A 19,834-nucleotide genomic window follows, 5' to 3' on the forward strand; every position below is an offset into this window, starting at 1 on the left:
TATATATATATATATATATATATATATATATATATATATATGTATATATATATATATATATATATATATATATATATATATATATATATATATATATATATATATATATATATATATATATATATATATATATATATATATGCTTTTTTTTATGTTACACCATTCATTGTTCTATATTAAAATTAAATAAAAAAAACAAGTTTTTTTAAATGAAAGTAAGGAGCGACATTAAAACTTAAAACGAACAGAAATTACTCCGTATATGAAAGGGGCTTTTCCTCCTCGACATCCCGCTCCTTACGCTAAAGTTTTTTATTGTTTTAAAAAGTAGAGTTGCGAGAAAGAATCAAACTTTAGCGCAAGGAGCGGGGTGTCGAGGAGGAAAAGCCCCTTTCATATACGGAGTAATTTCTGTTCGTTTTAAGTTTTAATGTCGCTCCTTACTTTCATTAAAAAAAAAATTGTTTTTTTTATTTAATTTCTGAAAGTTTTTTAATTAATGCATGACTGATTTTGGCTCTCCGTACATAAATTATTAAAACGAAATTTGCATATTAATTCGTTTTTTGGCTAAATGGCTTTCTCTTAGTTTTGTTCAGACGATTTTGACAAATAAGGGGTGGGGAAGGAGGTCTTGTTGCCCTCCAATTTTTTGGTTACTTAAAAAGGCAACTAGATCTTTTATTTTTAACGAACGTTTTCATTAGTAAAAAAAAATACGTAACTTAAGAATTAACTTACGTAACAAACTTTTATATTCTTATATTTTTGATTATATATATGAGGGGGTTGGTCCCCTCGTTAATACCTCGCTCTTCACACTAAATCTTGTTTTATCCCAATTCTTTAAGAATGACCCCTGAATCAGAAAGGCCGTAGAATAAATAGTTGAAATTATTTTAAAAAATTTTAGCATAAAGATTGAAGTGTTTATCTCCTCCTAAATACCTCGCTCTTTATGCTAAAGTATTTTTAGAACCCCTCATATGCGTAATAATATCTGTTCCTTTTTAAGTTTTAGTGCTTCTCCTTACTTTCAATTGAAAAACTTTTTCATGTTTATATTTTCATTGTTTTTTTTTATAGTAATGCTAGAAAGTCCTGCGCCCTTTTCATTGAATTTCTCTTCCCCCATGAAATATTCCTCCAAGGAAAGATCCTCCCATATAGCCCCCTCCCCTGAACCCCACACCCAAACCAAAAAAATCCCCCTGATAACGTCGGTGCACTTCCCAGTAACCATTACTGTATGTAAACATTGGTCAAAGTTTGTAACTTGCAGCCCCTCCCCCAGGGACTGTGGGGGGTAAGTTATCCCCAAAGACATAGTTATTGTGGTTTTCGACTATGTGGAACAAAATGGCTATCTCAAAATTTTGATCCGTTGACTTTAGGAAAAAAATGAGCGTGGGAGGGGGCCTAGGTGCCCTCCAATTTTTTTGGTCACTTAAACAGGGCACTAGAACTTTTCATTTCCGTTAGAATGAGCCCTCTTGCAACACTCTAGGACCACTTGGTCGATACGATGACCCCTGGGAAAAAAAAACAAAAAAAAAAACAAATAAACACGCACCCGTGATTTGTCTTCTGGCAAAAAATACGAAATTCCACGTTTTTGTAGATTGGACCTTGAAATTTTTTCTATAGGGTTTGTTAAGATCCTATGACTTTTAGGGGGTGTTAGCCCCTATTTTCCAAAATAAGGCAAATTTTCTCAGGCTCGTAACTTTTGATGAAAATAACTAAACTTGATGAAACTTATATATTTGAAATCAGCATAAAAATCCGATTCTTTTGATATATCTTTTAGCATCGAAATTCCGTTTTTTAGAGTTTCGTTTACTATTGAGCCGGGTCGCTCCTTACTACAGTTCGTTACCACGAACTGTTTGACAAGCAAAATCTTTTTAGTTGTTGGTTTAATCCTTGTTCTGAACTTCAGCAGACTGAGCAAAATTGTTGCTGTTGTCGTTGTAAACCTCGAATAACAGAGCGAAAATTGTATCGCTCTGTTTTAATCCTAGATAACTTCAAAGACCGCACTGCTTTTCCATGACGAAAGTATAACAGTTCAAAATAGGGATGGAACCTTTTAATCAACAGTGAACAAATATAAATTTTTTAACTCGATATTTTGAACACATATACAGTGTTCATCTTACGACATACAGTGTTCATCATCAGCAGTAAAACTGTTTTACTGCTGATGATGAACACTGTATATGTGTTCGAAATATCCACTTAAAAATTTTTCATCTGTTCACTGTCGATTGAAAGATTTCATACCTATTTTGAACTATTATACTTTCTGTTTTAATCCTTGTTCAAACCAAAACAAACTAAGTGAAAATGTTGTGGCTTTTGCTCTAATCCTTATTCTAAAACTGAAAAAACTAAGCAAAACTTTTCTTTATTTTCTAATCCTTAATTCTAAGTAGAAATTCGCTGTTCTAATCCCTGCTTATAACCTCAATACCCCAGCAAAGGTTTGTTGTTGTTGTTATTCTAATGCCTATTCTAAACTTTAATAGACAAAGGGAAACTTTTACTGTTATTATTCTAACCCTTAGTCTGAACCTCAACAGACTGGGAAAGGATTGTACTGTTGGTGTTCTAATACATGCACTACCTCCCATAAGACAGAGCAAAATTCTGTTCTTATTTTAATCCTCGTTCTAAATCACATCAGACTAAGCACAACTTTTGTTGTTGTTATCTTGTAAGAAATGCATATCACAGCTAAAACCACGTCGAATCTCTATTTCATACCATGATTTGTTCTCTATATTCTACTCTACATCTTTTCTATTTTCTTTTGTTTTATGCTCAATAAAATTCACATGACCTTTTACACATTTAATTGAATAGAAGCTTAAATTTTTCTAAGTAAACTATGTCATACAAATATTCAAAAATCTTTTTGTTAAGCTAATGTACCACTCCCTATGGTTCTTCGTTTAAGATTCAAATATTACAAGAAAAGACAAAATTCTTAAATGGAAAATTTTGCCGGGACAACAGTGAATAAACAGGATGTCCCATTTATCTAAATAAAACAAAAAAATTCCTTATGAAATTTAACATTTTTCATTTAATTTTAATGTTTTCTGCGTTTTTTTTTCTGCAAATTAGATACCTGAACAGAAAAAATTTCTGTGTATATTCTTTAAAACAAATGCAATTATCCTTCAACTATTCAATAAATGGATGAACTAACTTTTAAAAACGCAAGATTACCAGTTTTCACTCTTTTGAATTTTTGGTACTCTTTCAGGATTATTAAGTAGAGACCTTGCTCAGAATCCTGAATTTATTTTTTATTTTTTTTGTAGACTGGTGAAGTCAAATAAAAACACAATGTGCTTTAGCTTGTTTCATCTCTATGCTTTTCAGGTCACTATTTTCTCCTTTTATTTCCCTTGTGTTAGGAAAACGATGTTAGGTGTAATGATGTTAAGAAAATAAGTATTTCACATTACAAATTGCTTCCATGCAACCAAACTGACCCAGAAAATTAAAGGAGGGGGTGAAATTTTAATGCTGCTGAATAGTAAAATTTTAGACATTTCTTCTAGAAATGTTCAAATCAATCCTCATAATCTGTAATCTGGATCACAAGTAGTTGGCACTGCATGTGACCTTAGCAGTGTTGTCTTTATTGTGGATGAAATAAAAAAAAAACTGTTTGACAGATTTTTTCCGCTTGGCTTTTGGAGGAGAATATCAGGTTTTTGAACTTGAATGGATAAGATCTTTGACAATCACCCACATAGCCCCATATGACTTAAGGCAGCATTTCCCTGCTCAGAATTAGTTTCTGCACTTGTCTTAAGCCCAGTTTTACACCTTGTTTATAAAGACAATCGCAAACATAGTTACACTCCTCTATACTGCTCCCAACTAATCAAATATATTCTGCATAATCTAAGTCAGGTATTACCTTACAGTTCCTGTCACCCAGCCTTTTTTAGGATTGTAGGGAAAAGAAAGTCCAACCAAATATCATAATAATAAACGAAGGGTGCAGTCCAACAAAAGTGTGCTAAGCTAGCAGCGCCTAAGAATTAAAAATACAAATTTTAAATTCCCTTCACATGAAGAACGTCAAAAATCTATTGTCAATCAGCAGGATCAAAAGATTGATAATAATAATCACGCCTTTGTTGACGTAAATTGCACATTCCTAATCTGGCATTATCTCTTGAAGCCGCAAGCCTGTTTTCACGTTGCTCTTGTGATTTCTCGACAAACCTTCCTTATTACCTTTCTCTTTCAGCTGCAAGTCTGGTTTCGCGTTGCTCTTGTAATTCTTCGATACACCTTCGTTGACTTAAATTGCACATTCCTAATCTGGCCCTTTCTCTTTGAACCGCAAGCCTGGTTTTGCTTTTTGGTAACATTCTATAACATGGACAGTTGGAAAAATCTTCACGTGCCAAGCTTGTTAAAGCTCAACAATTTATAAAAACCTTGAAATTTTAAGTATCTGTTTCAAGGTTTTCGAAATACTTTAATCTATTGTCAAAATATTTCGAAATATTTATGCAATTCCCAGTTTTTACATTTTAGTTTGTTTTCTTTTTCTTTTTTCTTTTTCAGACGTCATATGCAAACCCTCAACATAAAAATACATACAACTTATTTTTATATATATAGAAGATATAATCTGCCGTAACAGACATAGTGTAACAGACATAACACCCATACAACTTATTTTTATATATATAGATAGATATATATCTTCTATATATATAAAAATAAGTTGTCTGTCTGTGGATGGGTCAGGTGACGTCACCTGAAAAAACTGGATCAGGTGACGTCAAAACTGAAAAAACTAAAAAAGGCAAAAACTACAAAAAAAAACTAAAAACTAATAAAAAAATAAAAAAGCTAAAAAACTAAAAAAACTAAAAAAAGGCAAAAACTACAAAAAAAAACTAAAAACTAATGAAAAAAAATAAAAAAGCTAAAAAACTAAAAAAACTAAAAACTAAAAAAAAAGGAAAAAACTGAAAAATAAGCTAAAATAAAGGTAAAAACCAATAAAAAACTAAAAAAAAACTGAAAAAACTAAAAAAAGGCAAAAACTACAAAAAAAAACTAAAAACTAATAAAAAAAAGTAAAAAAGCTAAAAAACTAAAAAAACTAAAAAAACTAAAAAAAGGTAAAAAACTAAAAAAAATAAAAAATAAAAAAAAACTAAAAAAAAGGAAAAAACTGAAAAATAAGCTAAAATAAAGGTAAAAACCAATAAAAAACTAAAAAGAAAAAAGGAAAAAACTAAAAAAAATTTTCATCTAAAAAACTAAAAAAAACTAAAAAAGGTAAAAACTAAAAGAACTAAAAAAGAAAAAAATAAATGACGAAACTCAAAGAGAAAGCGACCAGGACAAAAGGAATGTTCGATTAGCAATCAACAAAGCACCGGGACACAGGGAGTATAAATGACGACCAGGACATAAGTAAAAAAAAAAACTATCTATATATATAAAAATAAGTTGTCTGTGGATCTGTGGATCGTGGATCAGGTGACGTCACCTGAAAAAACTGGATCAGGTGACGTCAAAACTGAAAAAACTAAAAAAGGCAAAAACTACAAAAAAAACTAAAAACTAATAAAAAAAATAAAAAAGCTAAAAAACTAAAAAAACTAAAAAAAAGGCAAAAACTACAAAAAAAACTAAAAACTAATAAAAAAAATAAAAAAGCTAAAAAACTAAAAAAACTAAAAAAACTAAAAAAAAGTAAAAAACTAAAAAAACTAAAAACTAAAAAAAAACTAAAAAAAAGGAAAAAACTGAAAAAATAAGCTAAAATAAAGGTAAAAACCAATAAAAAACTAAAAAAAAAACTGAAAAAACTAAAAAAAGGCAAAAACTACAAAAAAACTAAAAACTAATAAAAAAAGTAAAAAAGCTAAAAAACTAAAAAAAAACTAAAAAAACTAAAAAAACTAAAAAAAGGTAAAAAACTAAAAAAAATAAAAAATAACTAAAAACTAAAAAAGAAAAAAAAAGGAAAAAAATAAAGGAGAAAAACAAAACTAAAAAACGAATGTATATACAGACCGGTACACCGGGATACAAATGACGACCGGGACACAGGGAATATAAATGACGACCGGGACACAGGGACACAACTACAACGGGGACACCGGGGGAAACAGGGGGATATAAATGACGACCGGGACAAAAAAACTAAAAAGAAAAAAAAACTAAAAACTAATAAAAAAACTAAAAAATCTAAAAATCTAAATAAGCTAAAAAAGAAAAAAAATAAAGGAGAAAAACAAAACTAAAAAACGAATGTATATACAGACCGGGACACCGGGATACAAATGACGACCGGGACACAGGGAATATAAATGACGACCGGGACACAGGGACACAACTACAACGGGGACACCGGGGGAAACAGGGGGATGTAAATGACGACCGGGACACCGGGACAGGGAATGGTCGATTAGCAATCACCATCAACAAAGCTCAAGGGCAATCATTAGAATCATGAGGTATAGATCTGAATACAGATTGTTTTCCCATGGACCATTATATGTTGCATGTTCAAGAGTCGGTAAACCTGACAATCTATTTGTATGCAAAGACAATGGGACAGCAAAGAATGTTGTATATTCGCAAGTTTTACGTAGTTAAAACCATATATATATATATATATATATATATATATATATATATATATATATATATATATATATATATATATATATATATATATATATCTATCTATCTATATTCACAGGTGGGACATAGGGACACAACTACAATGGCGCGTAACTATTATGGCGCGTAACGACTTACGCGCGCGGGGGGGCTTGGGGGGGGCGCGAAGCGCCCCCACCAACTAGGTGTTGGGGTGGCGCGAAGCGCCACCCCAACAGCTAGTATATATATATATATATATATATATAGATATATATATATATATATATATATATATATATATATATATATATATATATATATATATATATATCTATATATATAAAAATAAGTTGTCTGTGGATGGATGGATGGATGGATGTGTGGATGGATGTGTCAGGTGACGTCACCTGAAAAAACTGGATTAGGTGACGTCAAAACTGAAAAAACTAAAAAAAGGCAAAAACTACAAAAAAAAAAACTAAAAACTAATAAAAAAAATAAAAAAGCTAAAAAACTAAAAAAACTATAAAGGTAAAAACCAATAAAAAACTATAAAAAAAACTGAAAAAACTAAAAAAAGGCAAAAACTACAAAAAAAAACTAAAAACTAATAAAAAAAGTAAAAAAGCTAAAAAACTAAAAAAACTAAAAAAACTAAAAAAAGGTAAAAAACTAAAAAAAATAAAAAATAAAAAAAAACTAAAAAAAAGGAAAAAACTGAAAAATAAGCTAAAATAAAGGTAAAAACCAATAAAAAACTAAAAAAAAAAGGAAAAAACTAATAAATGACGACACTCAAAGAGAAAGCGACCAGGACAAAAAACTAAAAAAAAAGGCAAAAACTACAAAAAAACTAAAAACTAATAAAAAAAATAAAAAAGCTAAAAAACTAAAAAAACTAAAAAAAGGTAAAAAACTAAAAAAACTAAAAACTAAAAAAAAACTAAAAAAGGTAAAAACTAAAAGAACTAAAAAAGAAAAAAATAAATGACGACACTCAAAGAGAAAGCGACCAGGACAAAAGGAATGTTCGATTAGCAATCAACAAAGCACCGGGACACAGGGAGTATAAATGACGACCAGGACACAAGTAAAAAAAAAAATTAACAAAACTAAAAAGAAGGTAAAAACTACAAAAAAAACTAAAAAGAAAAAAAAACTAAAAACTAATAAAAAAACTAAAAAATCTAAAAATCTAAATAAACTAAAAAAGAAAAAAAAAGGAAAAAAATAAAGGAGAAAAACAAAACTAAAAAACGAATGTATATACAGACCGGTACACCGGGATACAAATGACGACCGGGACACAGGGAATATAAATAACGACCGGGACACAGGGACACAACTACAACGGGGACACCGGGGGAAACAGGGGGATATAAATGACGACCGGGACAAAAAAACTAAAAAGAAATAAAAACTAAAAACTAATAAAAAAAACTAAAAAATCTAAAAATCTAAATAAGCTAAAAAAGAAAAAAAAAGGAAAAAAATAAAGGAGAAAAACAAAACTAAAAAACGAATGTATATACAGACCGGGACACCGGGATACAAATGATGACCGGGACGCGGGACACAGGGAATATAAATGACGACCGGGACACAGGGACACAACTACAACGGGGACACCGGGGGATAACCTGACAATCTATTTATATGCAAAGACAATGGGACAGCAAAGAATGTTGTATATTCGCAAGTTTTACGTAGTTAAAACCATATATATATATATATATCTATATTCACAGGTGGGACATAGGGACACAACTACAATGGCGCGTAACTATTATGGCGCGTAACGACTTACGCGCGCGGGGGGGCTTGGGGGGGGCGCGAAGCGCCCCCACCAACTAGGTGTTGGGGTGGCGCGAAGCGCCACCCCAACAGCTAGTATATATATATATATATATATATATATATATATATATATATATATATTCACAGATGGGCTTTCACATAGAATCTGTACTGTTTATAAAATTATTTGCTATAAACTTATTACATAACCTTATCAAATTTTATTAAATGCACAAAATAATGTGTTGTAAATTTACTAATTTTAATTTAAAAAATTTACAAAATAACCACTTGTAAGTTTACTAGTCTCATCGATCACTATTAAATTTAGAAAATAATATGTTTTCCAAAAGTAACTTCGTAGACCTCACTGGAATTAGTTTTCATCACCCTACATCCCAACGTATGTTTTACTAGTGTTTTTGCCACAGTACCATATGGTTTTACCATGTTATACTCATACTAGCCTTTTCAAAGCTTTCTCAGCTACTGACCAACAATTATAATTATCACTAGAATTCAAACAACACAAATTGGTAGCTTGGGCCATACCTTTACAATGTATTATCTTGAGCAAGTAATAGATACTAAGTGAAGTAGAGAAGTCAAACGGTCAAACCATTGTCTTGAGCGACCATCGAAAAGGCTTTGACTTGACAGATCTAATCCTTTTTGCACACCAAAACTGCTCAATTAATATTTTACTGCCGCACCAAGCCACTTGAGGGCAGTAGTGCTACACATCCTCCTCCATCCAAGACTATTCATAGCTTTACTGCTTAACTCCTCCCATTTAATTCCTATTTCTTTAACCAAAATTCTTACAAACCCTCCCTACTCCATTTGATGCCGAACTGCTTTACCGCCTCAGGACGGTGACGAAAAAGTACAATCTTTGATCATTTGCCGTCCTTCATCTATAAAAGGTGACCTAGCCATTTCAACCTTTCGTTTATTTTACCCCTAGAAAGTAGAATCAAACCAGGTTTCACAGAACTGTATGATATATATTCAGTCAAAAGAATACCTAAAACTACCCTTAGACAACTCCTTAGGAAAAATTCAGCAAATACTCCTCAGCCTTTCGAATCACCCACATTCATATAATATTGGAGAAATGCAGGACTCAGCGGCTCTTAAATAAATATTATCATATCCTTCTTGATTGCAAGTCATAAATATCAAAACGAGCATTCTGACACCCTCCTTAAATATTTTAGGCTCCCCATGGGAATAGAGGGAGCTTAATTACTTCTTAGAGTTAATAGCATATGAGATGAAATCCCTGACTGATGAAAAGCTTTGGACAATTTGTCCAATGTTGGAAATCTGTTAATAACTATTCAAATAATCCTCTTGAAATTCAAACCCGTATTCAAGAATACCCACACAAATTTTATTCAGTGATTCATAGTGGATCAGTAAATAAATCAAAATAACTGCTTATTTAAATAAATCTTGCAAATTATGCAAATATACTTGTCCCTGCATTATACATCAAACACTTACCTATTTTCATATAACATGTATTAAATATTGAAATTACAATAAAAATTAAAATCTAGAAAAAGGAGTAGTTACATTAAACATTTATTTATGGTCTTGTTTTCATAGCGAGATATTTTCGTGAAATGGATACTTTAAACAGAAGGTTGTTCAAATTCATGTACGCTTAATTGCTTAGTTCGGGACCTCTTATTCTTTTGTTTGTTCTTAAATTTAGAGTATTTCTGTTTTATAACGCCTAAATAATTTATATTATATATGAATTATTGTATATAAATACATTTACAAGACGTTAGTAGTGTGAAGAGCAAGGAGTGTGTCTGCTAAAAGTGTCAAATACTTAAAAAAAAAGTTTTGAGACTGCATTTCCAAATTTTGGAGCACTTTTCATTAATTTCAAGCGTTATACTTGGCAGGGCTTATGCTAAGACTCTCTGTCACAGGCTATGGGTGATGAATGTGATTCATTTAAAGTCTATTTCACCTTTCTTACAGCTTATCACAAACTACAACATTCTACTTCCAGGAGAAACATTATTAGTTTCCAACAGTCAAATATATCAAATTGTGTATTAACCGTTCATGAAACTAAAATAAATATATAAACAAAGTAATTGACTGCATAAATCTAATGACTTTTAAAAACAAAGACGATAGCACAAGCAACCAAAATTCCAATTGTCATCTAGAGACACAGTAAGACAATATATTAAATATATCGTAGGAATTAAAAAGGCTCAAAAGTAACAAACAAAACCCCTTTCAAATTCTAATTGCTTACTTTTTTGCTTGCATTCTGCACTTAAGTTTTGACAGTTTTGGCATGTCACTTTTCTCAATTTAAGACAAAGTGAAATAAGAGAATTTAACGTCTTTTCACTAACTGAAGGAATATGAGAAAGGTTGACCTCTCATAGGGTATAAGGGTATAGAACTTATCTGTCCTGTAAAAAATGGCAAAATCAGCATTTTACTTGCATAATTTCTTAAGTCTAAGCTGAGTGATTTAATAAAACAAGGTAATGCCCACTCTAATGAGGGAGAGAAGAAAAATCTTATCAGAAATACCTAAAATAATTCTTACATCTCCCAGGAAGCATCAATAAAAGATGTACCCTCCTATAACTTCCCCACAATAGAAAACGAAAAGGGATGTCAGATAATCCCCCTCCTCATCCCTATATTGGCAGTTTAAGTTATATTTATGAGAGCATAAACATATTATTGCGATTCGAGAAGAGTAGGTTCTTTTCAAAAGACATGTATAGGGATATTGAAAAGGTTTGGAAAGGATGGTTCCAATAATAATTTTTTGATCTGACTCTAGTTTTAGAAGTTACGGGTATTTTGCATTTCTTAAGACGTGATCGTCTCTTACTAGATTTTCAGCTACCACTGGCAGACCAATTTCATCATAGTTAACATTGTAATATTGTACATCCTTTTAGGCACAATGTTGTTATAACGTATGATTATGATGCCATTCATCAATTTCTTAAAATGAAAAATTAAGTTTTCGTAAAAAAAAAATGATTCTATTCTTAAAATTATTTTTGTTAATTACGAAAGATTATATAATATAATACAAGATGATGCACTAGTTTATACTAGATATACTTAACTTTTGACCAGACAATGATAAATTAAAGGATTATTATGTAAATTGTAAAAATATTTATGGTGTCTAAGTTATAATTTTAATATTTTTTGGGTTGCAGCCGTAGCTTGCAAACTAGTGAGAGACGATCATTTCCAACACTTAGAAATAAAATGGGCCATAAATCTTGGATCTTAAGAAAAAGTCAGATCGAATCAAGAGGTACATTATCTCAAGCGCCTTGTCCAAAAACCCTATTTGCGGAACTTCACTTTAACTACGGTGTTCTGCATGAACAGCATCTCTTTGTCTCTTCCCACAGCTAGCGAGATATTGGAGCATCATAGAAAGCTGTTTAATGACTCATTTGAGAAGATATTGATTTATTTAAAATCTTTTGTAATTAACATAAATTATTTTTACAATAGAATCATTTTTTTAAATTGTGTTTCTTCTAAAACTGTAGTAGCAAACGATAAGTTGCATTTACAATAAAGACAGTACTAATCTCGCTGACATTAACATCGCAGCGCTTTGTATTTTAGGTCCAGTTCATGCGAAAACCATGGTTAAAATTTTGTGCAAAGGTTTAAGTTCGAACGATTACAGTGTATTCTGTAACACGATTAGCACGTTTGAATTTTTATTAAAATTCGCAGAGGTATATTCAGAATTTACGGTAGAATTTATACCGCTTTGTGGCGAAAATTATAAACGGGTTTGGAAAGTTGATAACGAACTGAATGTTGAAATGCGTCTCTTTCTTCTTTGCGCGGCATGGGATGAAACTGTGTAACCCTACTTAAAGGACACAGCCTTATCCACTGCACCGTCGCAAGGTAAATATATTTCGTTGTTCTTCATGGTCTAAGTTATTCATCGAAACATAGCATATTATACTGAGCTGTATTTCTTGTATGATTGTGCATTTATCGTTAACAGTAAAACGATACAACCACTGCTGAGCCTCAATTAATATTATCTTTGGAGTAACCTAAAGTCCTTTGTTTGGGAGGAGGGCTTCAACATATAGCATTAACATAACCATGGTACGATTTGTTTAAAACAGAATAATGAAGATATTTTGGATCTCTAAAATCAGGGAACAAAAGTGGTTCCATGGCCCATCCAGTCACAAATATTGTCCAACTTTTGTTTCTACGTACGATATATTTGCTTTTGAATGGATTGCTCTGTTGAACGTGGAAGACTGCCAAACTTCTTGAGGATCTGTAAAATGTTTAGTGTTTACTTTTAAGTTATTTATTATTTCGCTTACTTTTAGCATACACTTTGAGCATAAATTTTAAGCTATATTCAAGTTTTAGAATAAAGAAAATGTAAAATCGCTCTCTAGTTTTAGGCAAGTACTACTACTACTAACAACTCACCGCAACGTCTTCTAAACTTGTCACAAATTCCAATTGGGATTTGGAATTTCTTGTCCAACTCAGACTCTGCTCGCTTAAAGGCGGAAGATCCAGGAAGTTGCTGGAAGATATAAGTAACCAGTATGCAAAATTACTGATTAGACTGCAAGAAAATAAATACCCAGTGATTTGATGATGATGGTGAGTGGAAGTGAATGTCTGTGTCATTGTTTAGGTCTTCTGTCTATTTCTGTGCTTAAGTGTGTTTCTATATCTATGTGTATGTGCATGTGTATGTCCATGTCTATATCAGTGTCCTTGTTCATGTCTTTGTCTATTTTTATGTCCTTGTCTGTGTCTGTGTTTTTGTCTATATCTAAGTCTATATCTAAGTCAATATCGATGTTTATGTCTATGTTTGTGTCTATTACTATGTGTATGTCTCTGTTATGTCTGTGTCTATATATATGTCCATATCTATGTCTGTCTATATATATATCTATATATATAAAAATAAGTTGTTTGTGGGTTATGTCTGTCTGTCTGTCTGTCGAGTGACGTCGTGTTTGTCCGCATATGACGTCTGAATTATTTCACACTAATACAAAAGAAGAAAAAAAACTGAAAAAGGTAAAAACCAAAAAAACTAAAAAGAAAAAAAACTAAAAAAAAATAAAAAAAGGTAAAAAACTAAAAACTAAAAAAAATGAAAAAACTAAAAAAAGACAAAAACTACAAAAAAACTAAAAACTAATAAAAAACTAAAAAAGCTAAAAAACTAAAAAAAACTAAAAAAAGGTAAAAAACTAAAAAAAAATAAAAACTAAAAAAGAAAAAAACTGAAAAAAAGGAAAAAAATGAAAAATAAAAGAGAAAAAGAAAACTAAAAAAATATGAATAAAAATAAAAAAAAAAATAAAAAAGATAAAAACTACAAAAAAACTAAATGAAAAAACGAAAAAAAATAAAAAAGCTAAAAAAAAAGGTAAAAACCAATAAAAAAAAAACTAAAAAGAAAAAAAGAAAAAAAAACTAAAAAATTTTTTCATCATATAATATGACGCCTGAATTATTTCATCATATACCAATTCAAAAACGAATGTATTCAAGCCGATGTAGCTGAGTTGATAAGGCGTTATGTTCCAGGTTCTAGGTTCATGAGGTTCCAGGTTCGAACTTTGGCTTTAGCATTAATATAAAAGAAGCAAAAATCTAAAGAAGGTAAAAACTACAAAAAAACTAAAAAGAAAGAAAAATAAAAAAATCTAAAAACGATTAAAAACTAAAAAAAAACTAAAAAAAGGTAAAAAACTAAAAAAAAAACTAAAAAAAGGAAAAAAACATAAAATAAACTAAAAACTAATAAAAAAAGACTAAAAAAGCTAAAAAACTAAAAAACTAAAAAAACTAAAAAAGGTAAAAACTAAAAGAACTAAAAAAGAAAAAAACTAAAAAATGGAAAAAAACTGAAAAATAAAGGAGAAAAGGAAAACTAAAAAAATACAAATAAAAATAAAAAAAAAACTAAAAAGGTAAAAACTTCAAAAAAACTAAAAAGAAAACAGAAAAAAACTAAAAAACCTAAAAAAAGGTAAAAACCAATAAAAAAAAACTAAAAAGAAAAAAAGGGAAAAAATTAAAAATTTATTTCATCATATACCAAGTCAAAAACGAATGTATACCGGGATGACAACCGGGAAAAAGGGAATATAAATGACGACCGGGACGCAGGGACACAACTAAAACGGAATGTTAGAATGAACATTGACAAATTGAAGAAAACAAATCAATAAAAAGAAGAAACTAAAAAAAGAAAAAACTAAGAAAGAAAAAAAAACTAAACAAGAAACTATCTATATATATATATATAAAAATAAGTTGTATCTATAAAATAAGTTGTCTGTGTGTTATGTTTGTTACACTAAGTCTGTCACGCCAGATTATATCTATATATCTATATATATAAAAATAAGTTGTCTGTCCGTTACGCCAGATTATATGTTCTATATGTATAAAAGAAAACAAACTAGAATGTAAAAACTGGAAATTGCATAAATATTTCGAAATATTTTGACAATAGATAAAAGTAATTCGAAAAAGAAAAATGGTAAAAAACTAAAAAAAAACTAAGAGAAAAAACTAAAAAAAAAAATTAAAAATTAAAAAAATTAAAAAAAGAAAAAACCTAAAAAGAAAAAACGTAAAAAAATAAAAAAGATAAAAAACTAAAAAAAAACTAAAAAAGCTAAAAACTAAAAAAAGAAAAAACTAAAAAAAAAAACTGAGAATTGCACAAATATTTCAATATATTTTGACAATAGATTAAAGTAATTCGAAAACCTTAAAACAGATACCCCCAATCTGAGGTTTATTATAAATTGTTGGAGCTTTAGCTTGCTTGGCACGTAAAGATTTTTCCAAGTGTCAATGTTAGAATGAACATTGACAAATTGAAGAAAACAAATCAATAAAAAGAAGAAACTTAAAAAAGAAAAACTAAAAAAGAAAAACTAAGAAAAGAAAAAACTAAAAAAGAAAAAAAACTGAAATGAAACTGTATCTATATATCTATATAAATGACGACCGGGACACTCAAAGAGAAATTACAGACTGGGATACCGGGACACAAATAACGACCGGGACACAGGGAATATAAATGACGACCTGGACACAGGGACACAACTACAACGGGGACGCCGGGGGCACAGGGGGATATATAAATGACGACGGGGACACAGGGAATGTTCGATTAGCAATCATCATCAACAAAGCTCAAGGGCAATCGTTAGAAAAATGCGGTATAGATATGAATACGGATTGTTTTCCCATGGACAATTATTATGTTGCATGTTCAAGAGTTGGTAAACCTGGCAATCTATTTATATGGACACACAATAGGACAGCAAAGAATGTTGCATATTCGCAAGTTTTACGTAGTTAAATATATATATATTTATATCTATATATATAAAAATAAGTTGTCTGTGTGTGGATCTGTGGATCAGGTGACGTCACCTGAAAAAACTGGATCAGGTGACGTCAAAACTGAAAAAACTAAAAAAAGGCAAAAACTACTAAAAAAACTAAAAACTAATAAAAAAAATAAAAAAGCCAAAAAACTAAAAAAACTAAAAAAAGGCAAAAACTACAAAAAAAAACTAAAAACTAATAAAAAAGCTAAAAAACTAAAAAAACTAAAAAAAGGCAAAAACTACAAAAAAAACTAAAAACTAATAAAAAAAATAAAAAAGCTAAAAAACTAAAAACTAAAAAAAAACTAAAAAAAGGAAAAAACTGAAAAATAAGCTAAAATAAAGGTAAAAACCAATAAAAAACTAAAAAAAAACTGAAAAAACTAAAAAAAGGCAAAAACTACAAAAAAAACTAAAAACTAATAAAAAAAGTAAAAAAGCTAAAAAACTAAAAAAACTAAAAAAACTAAAAAAAGGTAAAAAACTAAAAAAATAAAAAATAAAAAAAAAATAAAAAAAGGAAAAAACTGAAAAATAAGCTAAAATAAAGGTAAAAACCAATAAAAAACTAAAAAGAAAAAAAGGAAAAAACTAAAAAAAATTTTCATCTAAAAAACTAAAAAAAACTAAAAAAGGTAAAAACTAAAAGAACTAAAAAAGAAAAAAATAAATGACGACACTCAAAGAGAAAGTGACCAGGACAAAAGGAATGTTCGATTAGCAATCAACAAAGCACCGGGACACAGGGAGTATAAATGACGACCAGGACATAAGTAAAAAAAAAACTAACAAAACTAAAAAGAAGGTAAAAACTACAAAAAAACTAAAAAGAAAAAAAAACTAAAAACTAATAAAAAAACTAAAAAATCTAAAAATCTAAATAAACTAAAAAAGAAAAAAAGGAAAAAAATAAAGGAGAAAAACAAAACTAAAAAACGAATGTATATACAGACCGGGACACCGGGATACAAATGACGACCGGGACACAGGGAATATAAATGACGACCGGGACAGAGGGACACAACTACAACGGGGACACCGGGGGAAACAGGGGGATATAAATGACGACCTGGACACCGGGACAGGGAATGGTCGATTAGCAATCACCATCAACAAAGCTCAAGGGCAATCATTAGAATCATGAGGTATAGATCTGAATACAGATTGTTTTCCCATGGACCATTATATGTTGCATGTTCAAGAGTCGGTAAACCTGACAATCTATTTATATGCAAAGACAGTGGGACAGCAAAGAATGTTGTATATTCGCAAGTTTTACGTAGTTAAAACCATATATATATATATATATATATATATATATACTAGCTGTTGGGGTGGCGCTTCGCGCCACCCCAACACCTAGTTGGTGGGGGCGCTTCGCGCCCCCCCCAAGCCCCCCCGCGCGCGTAAGTCGTTACGCGCCATAATAGTTACGCGCCATTGTAGTTGTGTCCCTATGTTATATAAACTTGCGAATATACAACATTCTTTGCTGTCCCATTGTCTTTGCATATAAATAGATTGTCAGGTTATCCCCCTGTTTCCCCCGGTGTCCCCGTTGTAGTTGTGTCCCTGTGTCCCGGTCGTCATTTATATTCCCTGTGTCCCGGGTCCCGGTCATCATTTGTATCCCGGTGTCCCGGTCTGTATATACATTCGTTTTTTAGTTTTGTTTTTCTCCTTTATTTTTTTCCTTTTTTTTCTTTTTTAGCTTATTTAGATTTTTAGATTTTTTAGTTTTTTTTATTAGTTTTTTAGTTTTTATTTCTTTTTAGTTTTTTTGTCCCGGTCGTCATTTATATCCCCCTGTTTCCCCCGGTGTCCCCGTTGTAGTTGTGTCCCTGTGTCCCGGTCGTTATTTATTTTTTAGTTTTTTACCTTTTTTTAGTTTTTTTAGTTTTTTAGCTTTTTTATTTTTTTTATTAGTTTTTAGTTTTTTTGTAGTTTTTGCCTTTTTTTTAGTTTTTTTAGTTTTTTAGCTTTTTTATTAGTTTTTAGTTTTTTTTGTAGTTTTTGCCTTTTTTTAGTTTTTTTAGTTTTTTAGCTTTTTTATTTTTTTTATTAGTTTTTAGTTTTTTTTGTAGTTTTTGCCTTTTTTTAGTTTTTTCAGTTTTGACGTCACCTGATCCAGTTTTTTCAGGTGACGTCACCTGATCCACGATCCACAGATCCACAGACAACTTATTTTTATATATATAGATAGTTTTTTTTTTTTTACTTATGTCCTGGTCGTCATTTATACTCCCTGTGTCCCGGTGCTTTGTTGATTGCTAATCGAACATTCCTTTTGTCCTGGTCGCTTTCTCTTTGAGTGTCGTCATTTATTAGTTTTTTCCTTTTTTTTTTTTAGTTTTTTATTGGTTTTTACCTTTATTTTAGCTTATTTTTCAGTTTTTTCCTTTTTTTTAGTTTTTTTTTATTTTTTATTTTTTTTATTTTTTTACCTTTTTTTAGTTTTTTTAGTTTTTTTAGTTTTTTAGCTTTTTTACTTTTTTTATTAGTTTTTAGTTTTTTTTTGTAGTTTTTGCCTTTTTTTAGTTTTTTCAGTTTTTTTTTTAGTTTTTTATTGGTTTTTACCTTTATAGTTTTTTTAGTTTTTTAGCTTTTTTATTTTTTTTATTAGTTTTTAGTTTAAATTGTAGTTTTTGCCTTTTTTTAGTTTTTTCAGTTTTGACGTCACCTAATCCAGTTTTTTCAGGTGACGTCACCTGACACATCCATCCACACATCCATCCATCCATCCATCCACAGACAACTTATTTTTATATATATAGATATATATATATATATATATATATATATATATATATATATATATATATATATATATATATATATATATATATATATATATATATATATATATATGTATATATATATATATATATATATATATATATATATATATATATATATATATATATATATATATATATCTATATTCACAGGTGGGACATAGGGACACAACTACAATGGCGCGTAACTATTATGGCGCGTAACGACTTACGCGCGCGGGGGGGCTTGGGGGGTGCGCGAAGCGCCCCCACCAACTAGGTGTTGGGGTGGCGCGAAGCGCCACCCCAACAGCTAGTATATATATATAAATAAGTTGTCTGTGTGTTATGTCTGTTACACTTTGTCTGTTACCCCAGATTATATCTTCTATATATATAAAAGAAAACAAACTAGAATGTAAAAACTGGAAATTACATAAATATTTCGAAATATTTTGACAATAGATTAAAGTAATTCGAAAAAAGAAAAATGGTAAAAAATAAAAAAAAACTAAAAGGAAAAAACCAAAAAAAAAAAATTAAAAAAATAAAAAACCTAAAAAGAACTACGTGAAAAAATAAAACAGATAAAAAACTAAAAAGAAAAAAAAACTAAAAAAAGCTAAAAAACTAAAAACAAGAAAAAACTAAAAAAACTGGGAATTGCACAAATATTTCTATATATTTTGATAATAGATTAAAGTAATTCGAAAACCATAAAACAGATACCCCAAATATTGAGGTTTAATATAAATTGTTGGAGCTTTAGCATGCTTGGCACGTAAAGATTTTTCCAAGTGTCAATGTTTGAATGAACTTTGACAAATTGGAGAAAACAAATCAATAAAGAGAAGAAACTAAAAAAAGAAAAAACTAAAAAAAAAAACTAAAGAAGAAACTGTATCTATATATATATACATAAAAAAAGTTGTATATATGCATGTTTGTTTGTTTGTGGGTTTGCATTTGACGTCATTATAAGTATATAAGGCTTTGCATATGACGTCATTATAAGATGAAACTACACCGGGACACAAATGACGACCGGGACACAGGGAATATAAATGACGACCGGGAAACTCAAAGAGAAATTACATGTGACGCCGGGGGCACAGGGGGAATATATAAATGACGACGGGGACACAGGCAATGTTC

Source organism: Artemia franciscana, chromosome 4 (assembly GCF_032884065.1).
Source record: "Artemia franciscana chromosome 4, ASM3288406v1, whole genome shotgun sequence".
Classification (NCBI taxonomy): Eukaryota; Metazoa; Arthropoda; class Branchiopoda; order Anostraca; family Artemiidae; genus Artemia; species Artemia franciscana.